Source organism: Hylobates moloch, unplaced genomic scaffold (genome assembly GCF_009828535.3).
Source record: "Hylobates moloch isolate HMO894 unplaced genomic scaffold, HMol_V3 SCAFFOLD_9, whole genome shotgun sequence".
Classification (NCBI taxonomy): domain Eukaryota; kingdom Metazoa; phylum Chordata; class Mammalia; order Primates; family Hylobatidae; genus Hylobates; species Hylobates moloch.
The window spans coordinates 43,250,759-43,264,973 of NW_026652284.1; the positions used below are offsets into that span (position 1 = coordinate 43,250,759).

At 36.2% G+C, this 14,215-nt stretch overlaps 1 pseudogene; it reads left to right on the plus strand.

Annotated features, from left to right (window-relative positions):
* The first annotated feature begins 10,151 nt into the window (after positions 1 to 10,151).
* On the plus strand, positions 10,152 to 11,866 carry LOC116812630 (septin-10-like; annotated as a pseudogene).
* Positions 11,867 to 14,215: the final 2,349 nt, after the last annotated feature.

Consider the following 14,215-nt stretch of genomic DNA (forward strand, 5'->3'; position numbering starts at 1 on the left):
AACTCTGGTTTTTGGTGTATATACATACAGTATTGCTATACCTGCTGGGTAAGTTGATTCTTTTTCATTATATAACATCTCTCTATGACTTTGATAATATTCTTTGCCCTGAAGTCTACTTCATCTGATATCAACAGAGCTAGTGTTGATTTCCTTTAAAAATTTTTGCATGATATAACCATTTCCTTCCTTTTAGTTTCAACTTGATTGTATCATTGAATCTTAAGTGAGCTTCTTGCAGATAGCATATAGAAGGATTGTGATTTAAATTCATTTTATCCATCTCTATCCTTTAGTTGGTATATTTAGATCATTTACATTTAATGTAGTTAAGAGATTGTACTAAGCTGGTGTTAATTCTTCTTTAAAGATCTTAGAAAATTTCCCAGTAGGCCTTTCTGGGTCTTTCTTTTGCAGGGGGGCTTTTAAATTATGAGTGTAATTTCCTTAACAGTTATAGGGCTATTAAAATATTTTAGGGCTTATGTGTGCTGTTTTGTTTTCTATTTTTCTCTATTTTCTCATTTTTTAATGCCTTTCTGCGGGCTACTTAGACATATTTTAGAATTCCATTTTGATTTATCTACAGTGTTTTGGAGTCTATCTCTGTATAACTTTTTTCAATAGTTGTTTTAAGTATTTACATATATATTTATATATGTGTGTATGTATATTCATACATATGTGTGTACAAAAATGTGATATAATGTGGTTTAATCAAATGAAATATCAAAATCTTATCTCCTTTTGTGTTCCTTTATCATCCTCCATTTATAATATATTTCCTAAATATTTTCTCTACATGTATTTAGAACCACATCAGGCAATGTTATAACTTTAGCTTCAACTGTCAGACATAATTTAGAAGTCTAGTAGCGAAAGAAAGCCTATTATTGTATTTATTTATATTTTTGCCTGTATTTTTCTTTCTTCCTTCTTGATGTTCCAAAGTTCCTTCTTTTATCATTTCCTTTTATTTAAAGAAATTCCTTCAGCATTCTTCAGGATAGATCTGGCAACAAATTGTCTTTTCCTTTATCTGAGAATGTCCTAATTTCTTGTTTATTTCATGATATATTCACCAGCTATAGGACTATAGGCTGACAGGTATCTTTTTTAACCTTTGAAAAATAGTGACACTACATTCTGGTCTTCATGGTTTCTGATGAGAAATCCTCTGTAATTGTATTGTTGTTTTCTCATATGGTTAGGTATCATTTCTCTGTTTCTGCTTTTAAGACCTTTGTCTTTAGTTTTTACAAGTTTAATTATGATGTGTCTTGGTACTGATTTATTTAGGTTTATCTGGTTTGGATTCACTCAGCTTCTTGAATCTAGGATTACATCTGATGCCAAATTTAGAAAATGTTCAGCCCCCACCCTCTTTTACCTCTCCTTCTGGGACTCCAATGCCATGACAGTTGGGTATTTTGTTATAGTCCCAAAACAGAGCCCCCTGAGGCTCTGTTCATTTCTTTTTAGTCTGTTTTTCTGTGTTATTTAAGTTGAGTGATTTATATTATTTTATCTTCCAGTTCAGTGATTATTTTCTCTGTTCCTCCATCCTGCTGTTGAGTCTATCCACTTAGCTTTTATTTTAATGATTATATTTTTTGGTTCTAACATTTATATTTGGTTATTCTTTATATATTCTATTTCTTTGATGAAGCTTTCTGTTTTCTTGCTGTTCTGGGTTAAAATTGTGTCTCTCAGAAATTCATAGGCTAAAGTCCTAACCACCAGTCTCTCAGAACATGCCTTAGTCAGAAATAGAGTTGTTGCAAATATAATTAATTAAGATAAGGTCATACTAGAGTAGGTTGGGTCCCTAATCCAATATAGCCAGTGTTCTTATAAAAAGATAAAATTTGGACACAGACATGCACATTGGGAGAAAGCCATGTGAACATGAAAGCAAATATCACGGTGATTTGCCTACAAATCAAGGAACACCAAAGACTGCCAGCAAACCACCCCAAGCTAGGAGAGATAGAGGCCTGGAACAGACTCTCCCTCAAAACCCTCAGAAGAAATCAACCATGATGATACCTTGATCTTGGATCTCTAGCTTCTAAACTCTAAAACCTATTGCCGCTTGATTTGTGGTACTTTGCTACGGTAGCCCTAGCAAACTAGCATACTTGCTAAGGCTTTCTATTTTTCTCATTTGTTTCCATTGTTTCTGTAAATTCTCATTAAGCTATTTTTATCATTGCTATTTAAAATGTTTTTCAGATTATTTTAAAATCTCTGTCATCTTGAAGTTGGCATCTGTTGATTTTTTTTTTTTTTTTCATTTAGTTTCAGATGTTCCTGGTTCTTGGTAAAACAAGTAACTTTCTGTTGAAACCTGACATTTTTGTATTATGTTTTGAGATGCCAGATCTTATTTAAACTCTGTTTTAGCTCACTATCTCTGACACCACTCCAACAGGGCAAGGGGAGGAACTGCCATGCTACTGCTAGATGGAGTAAGAAAAGTCCAGATTCTCCATTTGGTCTCAGCTGACACCTAAGGGGAGGAGCTCCTCATAAGTGCTGGGCAGGCATGGGAGTTCATGGTCCCCACAGGGTCTTCACTGACACGTGTTAGAGGTGGCCCCAATACTGTTAGGCAATGTTGAAAGTACTGACTTTCTACTCAGCTTCCTCCGGTACTACCACAGTGGTGAGAAAGTGAACGCCTCTTTACTGCTGGATGGAGGTGAAAGTCTAGGCTTTCTACAGAATATCTCTACTGACACTTTGGTGTGGGGAACTCTTGATACCTGCCAACAAGATGAAAGTCTTGGCTCCCCACTTAACTTTCTCTGAAACCACCTGGCAGAGGTTTAAGGATACCTTATTGCAACTTCAGGAAGGTGGAAGTCTAAGCTCTCCACTCAGCCTTTGCTTGTGTTGGGGTGGGGTGGGGACTAGTTTTTCTGTGGTTTTTTGGCTAGAGTAGAATAGTAATTGTCAAAAAGTCTTCCTCCTAAGCTACCCCTTTCTTGGTCTTTTGGCTACAAAGAACAAGCTTTTATCTCTTGGAGTTTTTCTTGGGGAGTTGCGTGGTGGGGAGGTCTGAGTGATTTGGTGTTTCTGCGTTGCTGAGTTATTTGGCTCCAAGTCTGAGATATATGAAATAAAAAGAAAATCCAGAGAACTCATCATCACATTATTCTCAGATCTGAAGGTCCCCAACTAACCTGCATTCTTCTCTCCACCTCTAAGAATCCTTCTTTTATATTGTTTTATTTATAGTCCAGAGTCTTCAGGTGTATTTAGCAGAAGGAATAGGAAAAAGTACATGTACTTTATCTTCTGGGAAGCGGATGTCTAAAAATGTACTCTTTTTTTTCTTTTGACACGGAGTCTTGCTCTGTCGCCCAGGCTGGAGTGCAGTGGCGCGATGTCGGCTCACTGCAAGCTCTGCCTCCCGGGTTCACGCCATTCTCCTGCCTCAGCCTCCAGAGTAGATGGGACTACAGGCTGCCACCGTGCCCGACTAATTTTTGTATTTTTAGTAGAGACGGAGTTTCACCGTGTTAGCCAGGATGGTCTTGATCTCCTGACCTCGTGATCCGTCTGCCTCGGCCTCCCAAAATGCTGGGATTACAGACGTGAACCACTGCGCCCAGCCTTAAAAATATACTCTTAAAACTAAAGAAAAGTTTCCACCTATTTGCTAAACTGTCTTTACTGTTTTAATCATAATTAATACTATAAAACCATTCATTGTTTGCTCTGATTTCTGAATAATAAAATGATATTTAAACATAGCTGGCTGTTTATATAAAAAAGAAAAGATATGGCCGGTCATGGTGGCTCACACCTGCAAACCCAGCACTTTGAGTGGCTGAGGCAGGTGGATCACCTGAAGTCAGGAGTTTGAGACCAGTGTGGACAACATGGTGAAACCCTGTCTCTACTAATAATACAAAAATTAGCCAGGCGTAGTGGCACACACCTGTAATTCCAGCTACTCGGGAGGCTGAGGCAGGAGAATCACTTGAACCTGGGAGGTGGAGGTTGCAGTGAGCTGAGATTGCACCATTGCACTCCAGCCTGGATGATAAAAGCGAAATTCCATCTCAAAAAAAAAAAAAATGCTATCTCAAAAATTGTGCCACATGAAGTCACCCAAAGCCAATCTCTGACCTCTCATTGTTATCTAACAAAAACTAATCTGTGTGACAGAGAAAATTGGATAAAACTTTTCAAAAACATTGAGATGAAAAATGTTCCCCAAGAAACACAATGAGTAACCAAATACTTCCATAATTAAGGAAAAACTACAAAGGTAGGGCAAGACTTAGGACCCTACTCCATTGATCAGTTGTGCATTTACAAGTGAATTTCATTCAGTTGCTTCAAAGTTTAAATATGCATTAATAATAATGTGTAAATGTCCTGGTTTAATTCAAACTCTTTCCTTACCAAAACACTAAAGCTCCTTTACACACACAAAATATGTTAATACTTTCCCCACTTGGAAAGAAAATATTAACATACATTAATGACAATATGAATATGTTAATATTGTCCTTCCAAGTGGAGAATATATTCAATACTCCCCAATGATTAAAAATATACACCATGGAATACTACTCAGCCATAAACAGAAACTTCCTTAAAGCCCTGGGAAAACAAACTAAAATCATGATATTTTAAAGTAAACATATTAAAGTCCTCAAGTTCACTTCCTGCACTAATGATAACAGCCACCAGATCTACATCTCATGAAAGATGTACATCTGGAAGATTGAGTACATTAAAAGAGTATCGAAAGTGAGCCTTGAAGCCCCATTGGAAAGAACTACTTCAGGTTCTCCTAATTACAAATGTTGTCCTTAAGCTTCAGGACACACATCTACAGATACATGTGCCCTAATGCAAATATTCTTTGAATTCCATAGCCTAGGCATCAAGTACAAATAAAGATCTGACCCTGAGGCTCATGAAAAGATCCCTAGAAGCAGGTCATATGTTAAAGTAGACAGATTCCTTTCAAGATTCTATGGATTAAGAGGGTGTCTTCCTGAGTAGAGAGCTTCCTCCCAAAACCTTCGGATTGAAATCCTTGATGGACCATCAGACTTACCTTTGCATTTTTATCATATTATGCATCTCCTCATTCTCTTCTTTTCTTTCATAATAGTCCTCTTTAAATCGTTTCTCCACCACCACACCTGTCAAATGTTAAATTTTGATAAGTGGCCTCAAAGTACCCTATAAAGTATTAACCCTCATACATGTATGAGACAGGGTCCAGCTCTGTCACCCAGGCTGGAGGTGCAGTGGCACTGTCACAACTCATTGCAGCCTTGACCTCCTGGGTTCAAACAATGCACCCACCTCCAACTCCCAAATAGTTGGGACTACAGGCACATGGCAATATGCCCAACAATTACTTGCTGCCACTGATACTTTCAAAGCTTTACAGGAATCCAAGGAATACCACAAAAAAAAGGGACATGGGCATACTGACAGAAACTTCAGTTTAATTATTTTCTTCTAAAGCAATGCAATAATCACTAAATAATATTTTAATTCTAGCTGTGATTGTCTCCCTCCAAAATCAGATAAACTAAATTTGGACATCTATTTTGGATACATTCATTTGACCTTTCCAAATATTCTAAAGAAACCTCCTAATTAGATCTTATGAGAAATCAGACATGACAATTTTAGGGAGGGATCTAAGACATTGACATTGGATTTTACTGGTTTGTAAAAGGATTTCTACTCTAGTTAAACTAGTTACTAAAGTAGAGTGTGTAATTTCTAACTTGCTTATGGCTTAAATAACAAAATTTAATTATTTAAATAACCAAAATTTTAAAGATTATCATGAAATTGTTAACTAAAATAGCCCTAGGTAATACAATTATCCTTGCTTGTTAAGCAGCCACTATGGAATGTGTGCAATAATTAATTTTTAATAGATAGGCAAATAAAAACAATCAATTAGAGGTGAAAAAGTCACTTTGTTAACTGAAGTTGATCAGACTAATTCTTGAGACTTACTCTGCTTATTAGGCAGAAAGTAGTTTTTAAAATGAATATAGGCCAGGTGCAGTGGCTCTTGCCTGTAATTCCAACACTCTGGGTGGCCAATGTGGGAGGGTTGCTTGAGCCCAGGAGTTTGAGACCAGCCTGGGTAACAAAGCAAGACCACATCTCTACAAAAAATTTAAAAATTAGCTGGGTGTGGTGCCATGCTCCTATAGTCCCAACTACTTGGGAGGTAGAGGTAGGAGAATTGTTGGAACTCAGGAGGTCAAGGCTGCAATGAGCTGTGATGGCGCCACTGCCCCTTCAGCCTGGGTGACAGAGCAGACACTGTCTCAAAAAACACAATGAATACAAAATACCTTCAAAATATTTTTCATAATTTTTATGATTTTTCTTCTATGGGTTTTCCTTCTTCTCATGTCTAATGTCCAGTAAACTTCTAACTGATGATTCTGCATCACAGAGACTAAACATTCTTAAAGTCAATTTTGCTCCTTTGGGAAATTCTTTTGACTGAAAAAGGAGAAACTAAGAAAATTTTTTTGAGTAAAACAGTGCAGATCCTGTCTAACTAAAGTGAAGGTGCCAACAGAAGGATATTATGCAGACTTTATTCAGAGATAGCCTGTCAAGTATATTCAACAACTAAACTCCCAAAGTTTTGGCCTTGTTTTGTGGTGTTAGCTACAAGTTATTCAGTGTGTTTATCCCAAAAATAAAAAACAAGACTCACTGTTCCCAAACTGCCTAGTTTTTTCTCTTCTTTCTTCCTCTTCTTTTCTTTCTCTCCTTTCCTTTCTTTTTCTTCTTTTTTTCTCTTATACATCCTGGTTTTTTTCCTTTGTCACTGACAAAAGGCTAAAAGCTCTTCCTTTCACAAACAAAAGTGAATTGCTGACTCTGTGTTACCCTTTAAATTATTAAATAAAATAAAACAGTAGCCAAATGTATCCCCCAAAATTCCAAGCCCAGTAGGTTTTACATGAAAATTTTACCAAATGAACAAAGAACAAATTTACCTTGTAAAAATTGTTTCAAAGAAATCTACCAATTTATTTATTAAAAATAGAAGTGAAAAATGGACTAATATTATTTATAAACATAGATATGAAAATTATGAAAAATATCAATAAACTGAACCTAGCACTGTGTGTGATACATATGTGTGAACGTATGTGTACATGTGTGTGAAACTGAAAGGTCTTTATATTAAAAAGACCTAGTAATAAAACTCCCCTCATTAATAGACTAAAAAAAATACAATCAAACTTAGAATTCAGAAAAAGCCTATGAATATTTTAAACTCCCGTCATGACTGGAAAAATAATATTAACCCATTTATGCTGGAGGTTGCAATTTTTTGAATTTTTGCACAAGTGAAAAAATCAGACCTTGGTGATGACCTTGAGTAGTAGGATATAAATAACTCCCACATGCTTAGGGTTCCAATAATGGAACACTGGGCATAAATGGGTTAATGAGGAAATGGAAGGGAATTCCTTCAACCTGAAAAAGAGCACCAAAACCTACAGCAAACATAATAATAAGCCATGGAGTGTTAAAAGTCTCCCTTGAAAGTCAAGAATAAGACTTATCGGGCTATTATCACTACTTACATGCACCACTTCTATGTATTGGATATACTGACATTGTACAAGACAAGAAAATAAATTTATAAGGATTAGAAAAGAAAAACAAATTCTTATTGTTCTCACGTAATATATGAAAGTTTTCACAGAATTTATACATCAAATATGACCACTAATAGAAGAGTCCAAAAAGATTGTTCTATACAAAATCAGCATACCAAAATCAATAGCTTTCTTAAAAATTTGAATCAACCAGTAAAACTACTATAATAAAGAAGGCTTTTATTCACAATAGCCACAAAACAATTAAAGATAGAAATCAATATAAAAAGAGATCCAAGGTCTATATTTAAAAATTTACAAAACTTTATGGAAAGACATTAAAGAAATTTTAAATAAATTGAGAGATATATTATGCCCATGGATAAGAAACTCAATACCACAAATTTTGCACTGCACCCCAGTTAAATGGAATAACAATCAAAATCCAAATAAGATTTTTATGTTAAACTTGATAAGCCCTTATTAAAACTCTCATAGAAGACATAGTCAAGATAATTTTTTTGAAAGAGAAGAACAATGAGGACGGACTTGCCCTATCAAAAATCAAGACTTTGTTATAAGGCTATAGTAATTAAGGAGGTATGACTCCAGCACAGAGCTACATAACAGACTAATGAGGAAGTAAAGAGACCAAAACAAGATCCACAAGTAACTGAAGGAGGATGGACTATGCAATAAATGGGACTGTAACAAACACACCATATTCAAAAGTGAGCTCTAGGTAGATTAAAGCCCTAAGTACACAAGTCAAAAATTAAAACTACCATAAGAAAATAGAGATAAACATCTTTATGATCTCCAGTTTGAACACGATTTCTTTTTTAAAATTTGTAGTTCTGGCAAAAATATATATATATAAAATTCATCATCCTAACCAATTTATTTTATTTTTTGTTTGTTTTTATTTATTCATTTACTTTTTTTAGAGACAGGGTCTCTGTTGCCCAGGCTGGAGTGCAGTGGTGTGATCATAGCTCACTGCCACCTCAAATTCCTGGTGTATTAGTCTGTTCTCACTGCTATAAAGACATACCTGAGACTGGGTAATTTATAAAGAAAAGAAGTTTAATCACTTCACAGTTCTGCAGGCTGTACAGGCTTCTGCTTCTGGGGAGGCCTCAGGAAACATACAATCGTGGTGAGAGGCAAAGGGGAAGCAGACACAGTCTTCACATGGCCAGCAGGAGAGAGAGAGCAGGGGGAGGTGCTACATACTTTCAAACAACCAGATCTAGTGAGAACTCTATCACAAGAACAGCAAGGGAGAAGTCCACTCCCATGATTTAATCACCTACCAACACTGGGAATTACAATTCGACATGAGATTTGGGTGGGGACACAGAGCCAAACCTTATCACCTGGGCTCTAGCAATCCCCCTACCTCAGCCTCCTGAGCAGCTGGGACTAAAGACATGGGCCACAATGCCAAGCTAATTATTTTTATTTTTATTTCTGTAGAGACCGGGTCTCCCTATATAGCCCAAGCTGGTCTCAAACTCTTGGCCTCAAATGATCCTCCCATTTCAGCCTCCCAAAGCATTGGGATTATAGGCATGAGCCTCAGCACCCAGCCCATCTTAACCATTTTTAAGTGTAGCATTCAATTGTATATAGTATATTGAGATTGTTGTGCAACAGCTCTCCAGACTTTTTATCTTCAAAACTGAAATCCTACACCCATTAAATAACAACTCCGCATTTCTGTCTCCCCCCAGTTGCTGACAACCACCATTCTATTTCTGTCTAAATCTGACTACTTTACATGCTTCATGTAAGTGGAATCATACAGAATTTGTCTTTTTGTCATTGTCTTATTTCACTTAGTGTAATGTTCTCAAAGTTCATCCATCTTTTAACATGTGAAAGGCTTTCCCTCCTTTTTAAGGTTGAAAATTATTTCATTTTATATATCTGCCACATTTTGTTTATCTAGTCATCCACTGAAGGACATCTGGGTTGTTTCTACCTCTTGACTATCGTGATATGTCTGTTATGAACATGAGTGTGCAAATTTCTCCTTGCAATCTTGTTTTCAATTCTTTTGGATACACACTTGGAAGTGAGTTGCTGGATTATATGGTAATCCTATGTTTAATTTTTGAGGAGCCTCCGTACTATTTTCCACAGCAGCTGCACCATTCTACATTTTCAATAGTGCACTAGGATTCCAATTTCACCACGTCCTTGCTAACACTCATTATTTTAAGGTTTTTTTGATAGTAGCCATCCTAACCAATATAAGGTGTGGGTAGGATTTCTTCAGACACAAAAATAAAAAAACATAAGAAGAAAAGGATTAATAAATTTTACTTATTTCATGATTTGAAATTTAATTTAATGAAAATCTTCGACTAAGAGCAGTTATTTGCAACATCTTGAATTCAAAAAGGATTAAGGACTGCAGCCCTCCCGCTTTCCCGCCGCAGTCGCCGGGACCAGCCGCTCCGGGCCGGGCTGATATACCCGCTTCACCGTGCCCCCGCCCGCGACCATGGCTCCGAGGTGGCGCGGCACCTGCTCTTTCAGTCTCACATGGCAACAAAAACAACTTGTATGTCTTCACAAGGATCTGATGATGAACAGAGAAAATGAGAAAACATTCGTTCCTTGACTATGTCTGGCCATGTTGGTTTTGAGAGTTTACCTGATCAGCTGGTGAACAAATCCATTCAGCAAGGTTTCTACTTTAATATTCTCCGTGTGGGGGAAACTGGAATTGGAAAATCAACACTGATTGACACATTGATTAATACTAATTTTGAAGACTATGAATCCTCACATTTTTGCCCAAATGTTAAACTTAAAGCTCAGACATATGAACTCCAGGAAAGTAATGTTCGATTGAAACTGACCATTGTGAATAGAGTGGGATTTGGTGACCAAATAAATAAAGAAGAGAGCTACCAACCGACAGTTGACTACATAGATGCTCAGTTTGAGGCCTATCTCCAAGAATAACTGAAGATTAAACGTTCTCTCTTTACCTACCATGATTCTCGCATGCATGTGTGCCTCCACTTCGTTTCACCGACAGGCCACTCTCTGAAGACACTTGATCTCGTAACCATGAAGAACCTTGATAGCAAGGTAAACATTATACCAGTGATTGCCAAAGCAGATATGGTTTCTAAAACTGAATTGCAGAAGTTTAAGATCAAGTTCATGAGTGAATTGTTCAGCAATGGCGTCCAGATATACCAGTTCCCAACGGATGATGACACTATTGCTAAGGTCAAAGCTGCAATGAATGGACAGTTGCCGTTTGCTGTTGTCGGAAGTATGGATGAGGTAAAAGTCGGAAACAAGGTGGTCAAAGCTCGCCAGTACCTTTGGGGTGTTGTACAAGTGGAAGATGAAAACCACTGTGACTTTTTAAAGCTGCGGAAAATGCTCATTTGTACAAATATGGAGGACCTGCGAGAGCAGACCCTTACCAGGCACTGTGAGCTTGACAGGCGCTGCAAACTGGAGGAAATGGGCTTTACAGATGTGGGCCCAGAAAACAAGCCGGTCAGTCTTCAAGAGACCTATGAAGCCAAAAGACATGAGTTCCACGGTGAACGTCAAAGGAAGGAAGAAGAAATGAAGCAGATGTTTGTGCAGCCAGTAAAGGAGAAAGAAGCCATATTGAAAGAAGCTGAGAGAGAGCTACAGGCCAAATTTGAGCACCTTAAGAGACTTCACCAAGAAGAGAGAATGAAGCTTGAAGAAAAGAGAAGACTTTTGGAAGAAGAAATAATTGCTTTCTCTAAAAAGAAAGCTACCTCCGAGATATTTCACAGCCAGTCGTTGCTGGCAACAGGCAGCAACCTGAGTAAGGACAAGGACCATAAGAACTCAATTTTTTGTAAAACAGAAGTTCCAGAGCACAGAAGGTCATCATCACAAGCAAACTTTATATAAAAAAAAACTAGAAGTGTGCTTTGATTTTGCTGTTTTTGTTTTATCATTTCTATATTTGGTGAACGGCCACAGTTACTGATATTTATGGAAAAGTACTTTCAAGTACAAGGTCAATATGTAAGCCAGAGTGAATGATACTACAAGTTGAGCATCTCTAATTCAAAAATCTGAAATCCGAAGCTTCAAAATCTGAATCTTTTTGAACACTGACTTGACCCCACAAGTGGAAAATTCCCCACCTGACACCTTTGCTTTCTGATGGTTCAGTTTAAACAGATTTTGTTTCTTGCACAAAATTATTAAAAGTGTTGTATAAATTACTTTTAGGCTATATGTATAAGGTGGATGTGAAACATGAATTATGTAATTAGAGTCGGGTCCCATTGTGTACACGCAGATATTCCAGAACCTGAAATCCAAAACACTTCTGGTCCCTAGCATTTTGGACAAGGGATACTCAGCTTGTACCTATACATTCATATATATTCACTGTTGTTAGAAATTTTTAAGTTGCTGTTTTGTGATGAATCTAAATCTTTTCTCTTGCTACCAAGCTATTGTCATTGCAGTGCATTATACCAAAGAGCAAGGTGTCAGTGCCATTGAAAATACAGAACCCATTAATATCATGGCTATCTGATTACATTTATATTCCAAGATGAACCTTTTTTATATATACTAAAAATTTGGGGGAATATGTTTTGGGATGTATTATAGAGCTAAAACTCTAACCTCTTTATAGTTTTATAGAACTTAAAAATTTTTGATATAGTTACCCAATTGGTGATACGATCTTAAGCTTTTGTGTCAGATTATTTAATATGATGACTTCATGCTTTATTATGCCTTATTATGGCTGATGTATTACTGTGGTGAAACAAAATATCTTTAAAAGTTAAAACATCCAGATAACAGAAACTCTTTTTTCCTAAGGATAAAGTACCTTTGAGCATGAGTGTATCACAGCTTTCATTAGGAAAACTTTTCATTACATACTTGTTTAAACTCTGTCTTCCAGGGGAAAAATAATAAGGTTGAATCATTTTATTAAAAATACCTTTTAAGAAAATAACTATGAACATCTGAATATTAAAGATAAAAATGCACATAATTCATATTTCAGGTGGTATTTGCATTCAGTGCCTCACTAGTATTCTCAGAACATTTTAATGATTTCTAACATTTCTTAACAGTCACAGATATACATAAATTTTCATTTTTTGTACTTGACTATTCTAAATAAAACTGACATTTACTCTTGACAAATAAAACATATATATATTTACTAAAATGTGTTTAATTTTCCTTTTTGAAAACTGTCATTTTAAAAACATTCATTTAATTATGTATTTGAATTATTTTGGAGATGAGGTATTTTATGAGTATTTTCAGACAATAAAACTTATTAGTCTGTGTCAAAAAAAAAAGATTAGGACAGAAAATGGCCAGAGAATATGCATACTTCAGAGAAATAGAATCCCATATGATCAATAAATACATAGAAATATGTTCATCTCACTTGATATAAGGTTAGTACAAAGCAAAATAACAATGAGGTGTCATTTCATACCCATCATATGGGTGACAATTTTAATATCTGGCAAGTTTTGGAGAAGATGTGAAAAATGGAAATTTCAATACTGCTGCTGAGAGCATAAGTTGGTACAACTCCTTCACAGAGCAATTTGTCAATAACAAATACAATTAAAAAGTGGTTGGGCACAATGGCTCACAACTGTAGTCCAACTACTCTGGAGGCTGGGGCAGGAGGATCACTTGAGGTCAGGCATTTGAGACTGCAGTTAGCCATGATCATACCACTGCACTTCCAGCCTGGGTGACAGAAAGTGCCCATACATCAACACCCTGGTCACCCAAGGTAGGTGTATTTCCTGAGCAATTCTTCAGGGATATTTACTACAGCATTGTTTCTAAAAGTAATCACCTAAATGCTCATAGTAAGGTAATAAATCACAAATTGTGGCTTAATCATTCCAGAAAGCAATTTAAAAGATTAAAATAGAAATAATTTTATTAACATGGATAAATCTCAAAAACATAATAATATCCTAGAACACTTACAATCTGATATCATTAAATGTGATTTTAAAAACATGTAACACAATCCTGTATATTTTATGAACTCAAATGGACGGAACAAAATGTAAAAATAGGAATGAGAAGACCTACACCGTTCTAAAAGCTGGCTCACTCTGAAGGCAGAGATAGGGAAGTAACATGGAGGAAGAGAGCAAAATAGGCTTTACAATCTGAACAATTTGTTCACTTGAACATGGAAAATATGCCAATATTTATTATGGACATGCATCTAGGTAGTGGGTATGTGTTTGTTTTATTATTCTGTTTTCTATGAGTATTATTTGCAAAAGAAAATGAATATGAGTGGACAAAAGAGGCATTTAAATTTATCACTATTCCATTGGCTATTGTCTAAGGGTCAGGTTTGTATCTCATTTCTATGCACTTAGAATCCATCATTTATTTCACAGAGGAACAAGCTATAATAATTAAAAATTCATGTCATTCTTCTACCACAGCAGTCTTTATAATACTTAAACACTCACGTCACTCTTCTACCACAGCTGTCTTTATAATACTTAAAAATTCGAGTCACTCTTCCACCACAGCTGTCTCTGCACAGA